Genomic DNA, 10853 nt, shown 5'->3' with positions numbered 1-10853 from the left:
GACTTAACTAACACAGGGAGAGGTGGAGGTAGTGGTGTCGGACGTGGTGACTGCTCTGGGGAAGAGCCATGTGAAGCCAGTAAAGATCTCAGTACTCTAAAGGAGGTGCCGGGACTGGGGTGAGGCTCAGGCCAAATGGAGGAGTGGTGTCTGCCGGGGTGGGCTCAGAAGCATAGTCAACTTTCAAGGTTTTGCCACAGGACATAGCCTATTAACCCCTTATAACCTGCATCTGAGTTTTGGTTCTTTTAAATAATAGCCTGATAGTTGTAATAGTCCAAACACGTGGACGCAGCTTTTGTAGCCCTAAAAATGCCTATGCCTGTCTGGTGTGTACAGAGGATATGCCTTTATGTATGGACTCATCAGTCACCAGGCCAGGGCCTAGAGTCCTTGATTTAGGGACTTTCGAGTTTTGGAAGCCCTAGGACATAAAACTTTAGATTGAGATAGTCAGAAGGGTTATAAATCTATCACCCATTTACACGTTGGTATAAATTAGATCAGCTTCCTCTTCTAATTTCTATGCAATTTAGCTGCCCTGAGATGAGAGTTTGGCCGGAAGGGAGTTTTGATCTCTGCAAGGCTGGGGGAGGATCCTTTGGGAGCAGAGAGGAGAAGCTAGGAGGCTAGGGATTCCTGGGTGTGGGTAAGAGGGGGTACCAGGTCGAGGAGGGTGGGAAGAGGGACCAGTTTTACTGGCTCAGTCTGGTAGTAAGGGTCTGTGGGTGAGGACAGCTCATGGCAGGGCCTGGAGGATTGGATCCGCTCAGGGGCAGGGTCAGAGGCCTACCTAGTGGCCTTGTAGGCAGGTGGCTCAGGTCATTGAATACTGCTCTGGGGTTGAGAGCCTCACTGTCAGCCAGGGACTCAGAGCCAATCTAGTGGAACTGGCGGTGAGGCCTGAAGGGGTGATCCAGAGGCCTGAGCTGCAAAGGCAAGAAGAGGTGATGCATCAAGAAGAGCTTGGAGGAGGTGGCTTGGCTGCTGGCGAGGCGGGGATGGGGCCTGCATCAGGGAAGCAGGTGCCTGTTGCCCTCTTGTGGCCACCTTGCTCCACTGCACACAAAGCAAGAGGCTCAGAAACATTTCTCAGAGTCCTGCTTATATTACGTTCTGGTCAAATTTTAGAAAACTGGTTAGAACCTCTTGAAAGGAGGACCATCCTTAGGTCCATCTTAAGAGAAATAAGACCTAGAAACGCTTTCCCCGGTTGGAGGTAGTTATGCAATGACTGGAAAGCAGAGGGGGCCGTGTTCCTGCCAGGCAGGTGACAGCAATGTCTTGGGAGAAGGGCCGACTGAAAAGCACATCACTCCAGTCCCCTGGTGATGCTCCGCTCCAGGAAGACATCCGAGGGCACGTGGGCATGGGCTGGAAGTCTACATGAGAATCTTACTAGAGAGGAAGCCTCGGAGTCCTGTATGGCTGCAAGGGGGCCATGCAGGCACGGAGAGCTTCTGAGAGGCTGGTCCTGGCCCCAGGAAGGCAAAAATGTGTCTTGTTGGATAACGAACCTTCTGGAGGCAGAAGGAATGGGACTCGCCCACCTTTGAGACTGATGATGGTGGTGGGAGTCTCAGATTCTGTGTGTGTGTGTGTGTGTGTGTGTGTGTGTGTGTGTGTGTGTGTGTGTGTTTTCGTGTTCTTGACTCTTACCTGTGTAGGCAACTCTCCTCCCCCTAACCCTGGCCCCAGGCCTGCTGATGCTCACCCTGGCCTTGACGCCACTGAACATCAAGTCATTAGGAGCAGGACCTCATGGGCTGGGAAGCCGGCCTCCCGGTAGAAAGAGGCAGTTCAGTCTTTTAATAGGCAGCATGGAGGGAGGGGCCACTGTGGTCCCTGCCTGAGGGCTGTGCTTGAGTAGATGGGGACATATTGAACTGGGGGGATGCCTGGCAGGGGAGACTGGTTCCATTCCAACCAAAGACCCCGAAGGCCCTCTTTAGAGTTTATCCAGCGACCCACTGTTTTACTTTAACAGACTGCAGAAGACATTTTCCATGTCCTTGCCTCCCAGGGATGGAAATTCTGCTGTAGATTAAAAATATTTTTACACAGATCCGGCCATGGAGTGTGAACTGAGCATTGTCTTTTCACCCATGAATGCAGCTTCTCTTGTTTAAACTACCATTTTGAAATTAGAAACCAATTCACACCCAAGGAATGGCTGTAGTTTAGGAGGCAGAGGGATGTGTAATTTGGGGGAGGGGGGAACCAGTGGCACAGGAGTAGGCTCTCCCAGTCTCTGCTCAAGACCATGACCTTTAAAGTCACTACAACTGGGTATTTATAATTGTGGGAAAATACACATAAAATCTGCTGTCTTCACCATTTTAAAATACACAGTTCAGTGGTATTAAGTACGTTCTCATTGTTGTGTAACCATCAAAATACTACTGCTGTATTTTTAAATAGCACTACTTTGTGCCCAGGACAGTGCATCACAGAAAAGCCATGTCTCTTCTCTGCTTCTCTCTCCTGACTCCTTCCTTCCCTCCCTCTATTCACCTAGAAACCGTTTACGCAGTCAGCATGTACAGAGGCACTGCCCCACTCTCAGGGATGCCAGGCTGCCGACCTGTTCCTCTGCTCCTCTGACACAGCTATCTTGTTCTCTCCTGAGGATCTTTGCACCGGCTGGTCCCTTTGCCTGGAATATGTGTTCCTCGCTTTTCACGTGGCTGACTTTGGGGCCCTTAGGTCTTAGGCGAATGTCACCTCCCCAGAGATGTCTCCCTGGACCACACCATCCACAGCAAGTCTGTTGTGTCAGTTCTCAAACATTTTGGTCCTAAGACCCCTTTATCCTCTTAGCATATAGTGAATGGTCACCCTCGAGCCTGCTTGGACACTGCTCACTCACAAGGCTCAGCTAGCCCCTCATTTCACTCATTCAACAAAATCTCCTTGTCCCTCCTCTGTGTGAAGCACCGGGTGGGGCGCCCAGGGTATAGTCAGAAGCAGATGGGCATCACCCTGGACTTCATGGAGCTCAGTCTAGGGGAGGCAGCCGTGCTCAGTTCTCCAAGGACAGGGAACAGCTCACAGGGAGGAAAAGAAAGAGGAGAGAGGTATTAGCATAGAGAGAGTCTACCATATAGAAATTAGAACTGAGATATTTTAGAAAGACTTGTGTATCAATTCATTACCATACTGGGAATGAAAACTGAGATTTTAAAAAGATTTGTTTCTTAATTCATTGAAAAATAACAATAACAATGGTAAACACTGCATGCTGACATAAACTACACATTCTTTATGAAAGATAATTGTTTCCAAAACAAAATAAATTTAATGAGAAGACAGCATTGTTGTTTTTTGGTAAATCTCTTTAAGTTTGGCTTACTAGAAAACAGAGTCTGTTGAATTCTGATATCTGCTTCTGCATGCAATCTGTTACAGTATCACATATCCATGTAGCCTCTGCAAAACTCCACTGTGCACTCGTGGAGTGAGATGAAACAGACAAATTAATCTCTCTCTGGGACCCAGATCTCAGGACCACACCTTGAGAACCGCTGCTCAATCACAAAAATCTGCTTCTATCGTGCTTAAAACTTGTGCCTGTCTGAAACTACCTTGCTTACTTGTCTGAGTCCTTGTTTATTGTCTGTCTCTGGTTTGTGTATTGTATGTTCCTGGAACGCAGGGTCTGAGCCCATTGCAAGCACTCAAGAGTGGCCAAGCCAGAGCTGCAGTTCTCAGCATGGCCAGCAGATGGCGGGGTTGCACCAAGACCGCCTCATTTTCTGGTCTTAGAAACCTGGTTACCCTTCGGGGCATTTGAGGCGGCTCTCTGGGGATACCCTTTGGATTCCAGAGTTTTAGGGCACTGGGTGGGCCTGGGATGGTAGAGAAAGAAAAGAGGCTGGGGAGAACGCAGTTTTGGACAGAAGCTTGGGAAAGTCTTTGTTCATTTCTGCTGAGGGCTTCTGTTCTTAACAGAAGCCGAGTGACTTCTCTTGAAGCCTTGGTCTTCCCTGCAAAATGGGCAAACTTTGAATTTGGCTTTCATTTCATCATTGTTCTCTTGGCAGGGTTCACTTCATTTTGATGATGCCAGTGTTTCTGGCAACTCAGGGTCTCCCTAACCCTCCCTCTGGAGTTTTCCAAGGACCAAGATGGTTCTGGGGGCTCTGCCTGCAGGGGTGACCATTTCTCCTCATTCTGCCTCCAAACCCCTTGCGCTAGCCCACGCTATTGCCATTTTCCGTGTGCTTACTGTGTGCCAGGCTCTGTGCTAAGTGAATCCTACATGTTGGTTCATAAAGCGCTCACAACATTTGAGAGATGGGCGTCCCTATTCTCGTGTCTTACAGGAGGGAGACACTGAGGCTAAGAGAGGCTCAGAGACTTGCCCAAAGACACACAGTTGGAGGATGGGGAATCCTGGGTTCAAGACTGTTACCATGCCGACGGGGGCACATCATCCCCAAGTGTTGAGCCCGTCTTCTCTGTTAGACTGAGCCCAGTCACTCTCTCCACACCGGCTTCTCTCTCCTATTACTCCTTCTCCCTGCGAGGTGTGTCCCCTGTGTCCTTGGAGGACTGAGCAGCTTGTGATTTCATACTTATTTTGCTCATGTGCTGCTGCCTCTGGTCTCAGTTCCATCAGGGCAGGGATGATGCCTGCCTGCACCATGGCTGTGGCCTGGGCATTCTGCACCGTGCTTGGCACAGAGCAGCCCCAGCTCCACCCCTTGCTGGCTGTGTGACTGAGAGCTGGTGATCTTTCCCTTTTCAGCCTCAGTTTCTTCATCTGTAAAACGGGGATAACACTGTGTGCCTCGAAGAGGCTGGAAGGCTTCAATGAGAGGGAGATGCAATGTATCAGCATGTGATGGGTCCCCAGGCCCTCTTTCACACACCTGTGGTTTCTCCAGGCCCCGGGCAGGTTACGACTTGCCAACAGAATCCACGTGGAAGGTAGACCCACTTAAGGGTCCGCAGGGGAGCAACTAGGTCAAGTCACTGAGTAAACTGACAGGCAGCCCCCCTGCATCTTGGGCCGCCCGGTCTCCCAGCTCCTGAGCCCACCTGAATGCGGGCACCCCAGGAGTGGCAGTCCTGGTGGCTGACTCTCCATGGGCATGTCCGCCAGGTTCCATGGCAGATAAACAGATTATTCTAGGCAAAGTGACCACAACAGGGCCAAAGCCACACAGCCAGGAGGACAGAGGCCCCTGGGGGGAGCTGGTGCTATCTGGCCTGAAACACAATGAGTTTCCTAATCCTTGCACAAGGATCCTCTCCTATGGGAAGGAGGCCTCCTCCCATGGAGAAGCCCTGGAATGTATGGAATGTTCTGGAACCTCCAGCATGGGGGGTGGGGGCCCCAGACCGGAGCACCATGGAAGCCCAGGCCGTTGGGGCACTTTCCCAGGGATGATCCCAGGACCGCTGGGCCACCAGGGAGCGCATACCAGACATCACCTTTTGGCATCGGGGTCAGGCCTCAACCGCCTGGAAGCTTTCCCAGGTTCTCAGGCTGGGAGTGACGGAGGCCTTCTGGCCTCACAGTCTTTGATTTCAGCCTCCTGCCCAGTGCCAGCACCCTGGGGTCTGGGGCCGGTCCCGTGCTGGGCACTGAGGGCTACAGAAAACATCAGCTGGAGCTCCGCCCTGAACCACTCGGGGCTGGGAGAGAGGCAGTTTCAAATCTGGACTCAGACACTGTGTCACCTGGGCAAGTCACTTCACCTGTCCAGGCCTCTGTGTCCCTTGTGTAAAATGGGGTTTAACAATGGAACCTCCTTCTTGGGATTATCGTGAGGCGGGGGGGACCCTGGGGCACATGAAGTTTCTGGTGCAGTCAATGTGCAGTAACCGTTCATTATTCTTGTCACTGTGGTTGGTTGCACTTTCCAAAAATGGCTGCCAGCATCTCTCCCATCCCACAGGCTCTGCTCATATGGGACTCTGGTCCTCCTCCCATCCCCTTGAATCTCAGTAGGTTTGTGCGTACAGAGGAAATGGTGGCATACGACTTCCAAGGCTGAGTCATGTTCACTCGGAACCCAGCCACCATGCTGTGAGGAAGCCCAAGTGGCTGTGAAGAGGTATGTCGAGGACCTGTTCCCATCCACAGCCCTGGCTCAGCCCCCAGCTGCTGTTGCGTGAAGCTGAGCCAACTGTCCCCTCCGAGCCTTTCCCAGATTCCAGGTTCAGGAGCAAAAGAACTGATTGTTTTCAGCTATGAGGTCTTGGGGTGGTTCCTCACGCAGAAATAGACCACAGATATGGTTTCTTTTAAGGTACATCTTTGCTTCTCTCTCACTTGAACTCAGGATGTTTCCTCCCTCATCCTGGTTCTCTGCCAGCATCCCCCATCTCAGTGGAGAGCACCCCCATCTCATGTCTGGTTGCTCAAAGGTGAAATTGGGGAGAAATCATCAATATCTCTTGATTCTGTCCATTTTGCTCCATCCCTCTGTCATCCCCCTGGTCCAAGCCTCCAGCACCTCTGTCTTGGGTAGCCGTGGCTACTTCCTCTCCAGCCTCTCGTTTTCTCAGGTGTAACAGATCTTGATTATGTACACGACGTGCAGAACAGGTAAACCCTCGGCTTGCAATTTCACCTGCCTGGAGGGCTGGGACTCAGCTCGCGACCTTCCTTTGTCTTCTCCGGTCCTCTTTGTTCCTCAGAGCCCAGGATGAGGCCCCTCTGGCCACCATGTCCTATCTGGACATAGTCCCTCCCCTCCCCTTCCCAAGGCAGTGGGGGACACAGACATGGAAACAAATGTGTTTGGTACTTCCCACCATTCGTTGCTATGGAAGAAGTAAAGGAGATGGGGCAGTGTGGCCTAGGGGTGCACCAGGTCATATGGTGGCAGGAGGTGGCACTGAGCTGCTAGGGAGGAGTCAGCCACGTAACAACAGGAGGAAGAGGGGTCAGGCGGGGAAAACAGTGAGATAGGAATGAGCTGATGTGTGGAAGGGAAAGAGGCAAGACTGGGGCACAAGAGGCTGGGGTGGGAGCATGAGGAGGGGGGGCGAGCAGGGAGCCACTTAGAATAGAGGAGGCAATTCTAGATTATACGCTTGTTTCTCCAACCAGGTTGCCACCCCCTTGAAGGGCAAAGACAGATGCTGACTGTCCCCCTGATAGGGAGTGCCAGCCACACCACTGATGCCTGTGTGAAGCGACCCTTTAGGGGGGCAAACTGTTCTTCAGGCTTACCTGGGAGATTCCTACTCAAGCAAGCGTCCTCTGCTCGGCGATGGCTCCCAGGTTCAGCCAACCTTGCTTTCCTTGGGTCCCAGTGGACCCTGGACCAGTTGCCAGCCAGGCACCCAGAGCTCTGGCTTTTGTTTGTTTCCTCGTGTGAATTTCTCCCCCTCCCCAATCAGGCCATTGTGTCTCTAAATGAGGTTCCCCTCTGCCTCTGAATTTCTGAGGCTGGGTGGGATGGTTCAAAAGGCAGACCCCTCTGAATCAGAATCTCGGGGGTGTGTTTCAGAATCAACCTTTTTAAATAAGCCGTCTGCCACCTATTTCTTGTGTTCGCAGATTTTTGAGAAGCTCTGCATCCCAGAGTGAGGTCCTGAGTGGAGGGGCTATTTCAAATATGGTGCTGTGTTTCGAGGTCCCCTGCACAAAACTCAGGCCCACTAAATGTGGGAGTGAAGGGATGAGGTTTTAGCAGGGATGTGGGGAGAGTAACTCTTCCTCTTAGGACCCTCCCTTCTCTCACTCTGAGTCCCCAAGTAAGACAGAAGGTCTCATCACATTTCTCTGCCACCGGGAAACTTCTTCAGTAAGAATTCCCCTACCCCCCGCCGTATCATCTGCTCATTAATACACAGTATTGTAAAAGTGATCTATAATTAAATGCTAACTGAGTTGGCTGTAAAATTGGGTGGGCGAGGTCAGCAAGGTAAGCTGGGAGTCAGCTGATTGTTATGATCAATCAATAACCTATTTATTTCCCAACATTTCTATTAACCTCTGCCAGCCAATCACGGTTTCAATTTGAAAGGCTGGGGTCCGCTGTGCTGACTGGACAAGTCTGATGGAAAGCGGGACCCTGACACGACCCCAAGGGCGAAATCCAATTAAAATCATTTTCACTTGTAGATTAATATTTTTAGCATGTTCTACATCCTGGGATTCATCATTCTTGGCAATAACTAATGTCTTGTGACATGAGCAGGTGGATTGGCACTGCCATAGATAATAATTGTGATTAATTAGCTCATCACGTCCAAGGATGGCTTCGGGGTGGCGGTCGGTGCAGCTTCTGGGGACTTCTCCCACCCCGTGCTGCTGATGTGGACCTCCGAATCCTATTGTTGTGATGTCCTTCCCTAAGTAGGAGTGGAACTTGTCTCTGGGTCTGTCTCCCTCTTGAAACTGAGCTCTTTGAGGCCAGGTATTGTGTCTCGTTCATCTCAGCAAGTCAATTACCATTTGGCACATCCAGTTCTCTGGAGACGATCCTTGACTCTACACCTACATTGTTAAGCAGGAATCGCCATGCTTGTGCACCATGGCCCCACCCCGGACGCCGTTGAATGGATCAGGGGGAGGGCCCAACCCAAGCTGAACCAATGAAAGCTTTGGGGAATTTGGAAGTAGGTTTAAGGGAAGCAGTCCCTTAGCTCAGTGTGGGTATTCAGGGGAGTGGTGACGGCCATTATCCGGCCTGTGGGATGGGAAGTGGTTACAAACGGAAGCAAGGCCAAGAGGGGAGAAAGGAGCAAGGCAGAGAGAGGGGATGTCTTTGATTTCCTAGCATATCCTAATCCCTATTTCCAGCCCTTTCCTGAGAACTGGCTGCATTCCAGCTCAGGTTCTATGAGCCACCCCTACCACCTTTATAATAATTCTTTCTCCCTACCTGCCTCACTTGAGTTTATTTGAATGTCTGTTTCTTTCCAAGGAAAGTATCCCCCAAATTCAGAACCCAAGAGATGTCCAGCATCACCCTGCAGGCTGCTGGCAGAACCATTCCCCTCCTCCTGACTCACTAATGAAAAGCCCTTTGGGGCAAGAAGGGGGTAAGGAGGAAGGGATAACTCACATTTATGGAAGATCTGCTCTGCACGAGGTGCTCTGCAATGTCGTTTATTTAATCTCTCCCATCCTGGGAAGTGGCTGTTATTCTATTTATATTTGTTTGCAGATGAGGAGGAACCTGAGGCCTGGGAATGAACTTGTCCAGAGAAGAACTGGGGATGTGATTTTATTTTGACTATTTCTGTGACTGTCCAGCACCCTATGCAGACTCTTAAAGAGGGGCGCTGCTTTGCTGTAAATACCAGCATAAGGCTGTTGGAAGCCAGGAAGCCAGTGGGGGCCCCAGGAGAAAATTAGCCAGCAGGGTTGAGGTCAACCTCTTGAAATCCTCAGAGGAGAGACAGGGCCAGGAGTTCAGACATGGCAAGAAATCCTGCCTTTAAAGATCATCTCCTAGAACCCAGTCATCGCTATGATTGTTTCTTCTTACTGAATCCACTGGGCTGTTCACTACTTAAGAGCAAGGATAGTATCTGTCTTACAATGAAACCGAGCAGGACCTTGCAGGGCCCTCCCAAGTACAAAGGCCCTATCATGTCCCCACCTCTCTTTGTTTGTAGAAAAGCTGTAGTCTCCCAGGCTGCCGCTGAGTCACAAAAGAGCAGGCTTAAGCTGTTAATGATTAGGACAACAGAGTCACAGAACCTTTAGTTCCTCCCTGCAGGACCAACAGTGTCTGATGAACATTCCTGAGTGGTTTTGCCGATACTGTAACTGCCACCAGAGGGGAAAAGCTAACTGCGTGATGACCAGACTGCACCCACGACATAAGCTTCTCCGTCAAGCAAAATTCCAAGAACTGGCTTCCAGGAAATGGGAACAAACCAAGCCTGGAGTTCAAGAGTAGACTGTGGTTAAAACAATCAAGATGGTGCCGACCAGACCACTGCATGATCAGTTTCAAGATGACTGTCAGAGCTGACTGTACTGTTCTGTATGTAGCAACCCCCGCTTGCACACCCTTGAAGCTTTCCTTTAAAAGTTCTTGCCCCCTAACTGGCAACAGGGAGGTAGTTTTGGGGATGCTAGTCCACCATCTCCCCAGGTTACTGGCTTCCCAAATAAAGCATCTTTTCCCACCAACCCTTGTCTCTCAAATATTGACTTTTGTGCAATGAGCAACTGAATCTAAGTTCGGCTCCAGCTGGTAACAACAATATCCCCCCAAACAGAGCCTGACTAAATGAATGTCTCCTAAAGTCATCTCTGAACAAGAGACATGACCCTCTGCCCAGTTCAGGAACCCCTCAGACAGCCCCACCTCCAGCCTCCGGCCATCTCATTGGTGGCTTCCCTGAGTGCCATTCCAGCATCTGCACCTGCATGTTAGGAAAAGTGCAAAACCAGATCTTCCCCAAGAGGCTCTGCCAAGGGGAAATCCCAGAGGACCGAGGTGCGTGACCTGCTGAGGCTCTCCGTGGTTTCTGTCTCCCAGCACTGGGCTAGGGATGTGTGTGTATCCAACTGCCTTTAATATGCACATCTAGATTGTGCTGGGAGTCCCACAGCAGATTTCCTAGTGGGGAATGGATGGCAACAGGGAAATAAGCACAGCTAGGACCAGGTATCCAGACCTGCAGGTAGCAACAGAGATATTCAGGAGTCCAGGAAGATTGGGAAATTCCTGTGGTCCCCATCTTAGCCTCTTAACCGGTTCCCAGGTATAAGCCCCCTCCTGAGAGAACTGGCTAAGAAGTTTCCCCTTGCTGGACCCCTGCCTTAGCCCCAGGGCACTGAAGAGAGCGGTGCCGAGGCAATTGAAACGGGCTTCTCTGTGGAGGGAGCTCTTGTGTTGGAAACTGGGTTAAATTCAGCATGCATAAAC

The sequence above is a fragment of the Vicugna pacos genome, chromosome 32 (assembly GCF_048564905.1).
Source record: "Vicugna pacos chromosome 32, VicPac4, whole genome shotgun sequence".
Lineage (NCBI taxonomy): Eukaryota > Metazoa > Chordata > Mammalia > Artiodactyla > Camelidae > Vicugna > Vicugna pacos.
Note: the sequence above shows the minus strand (reverse complement) of the source record.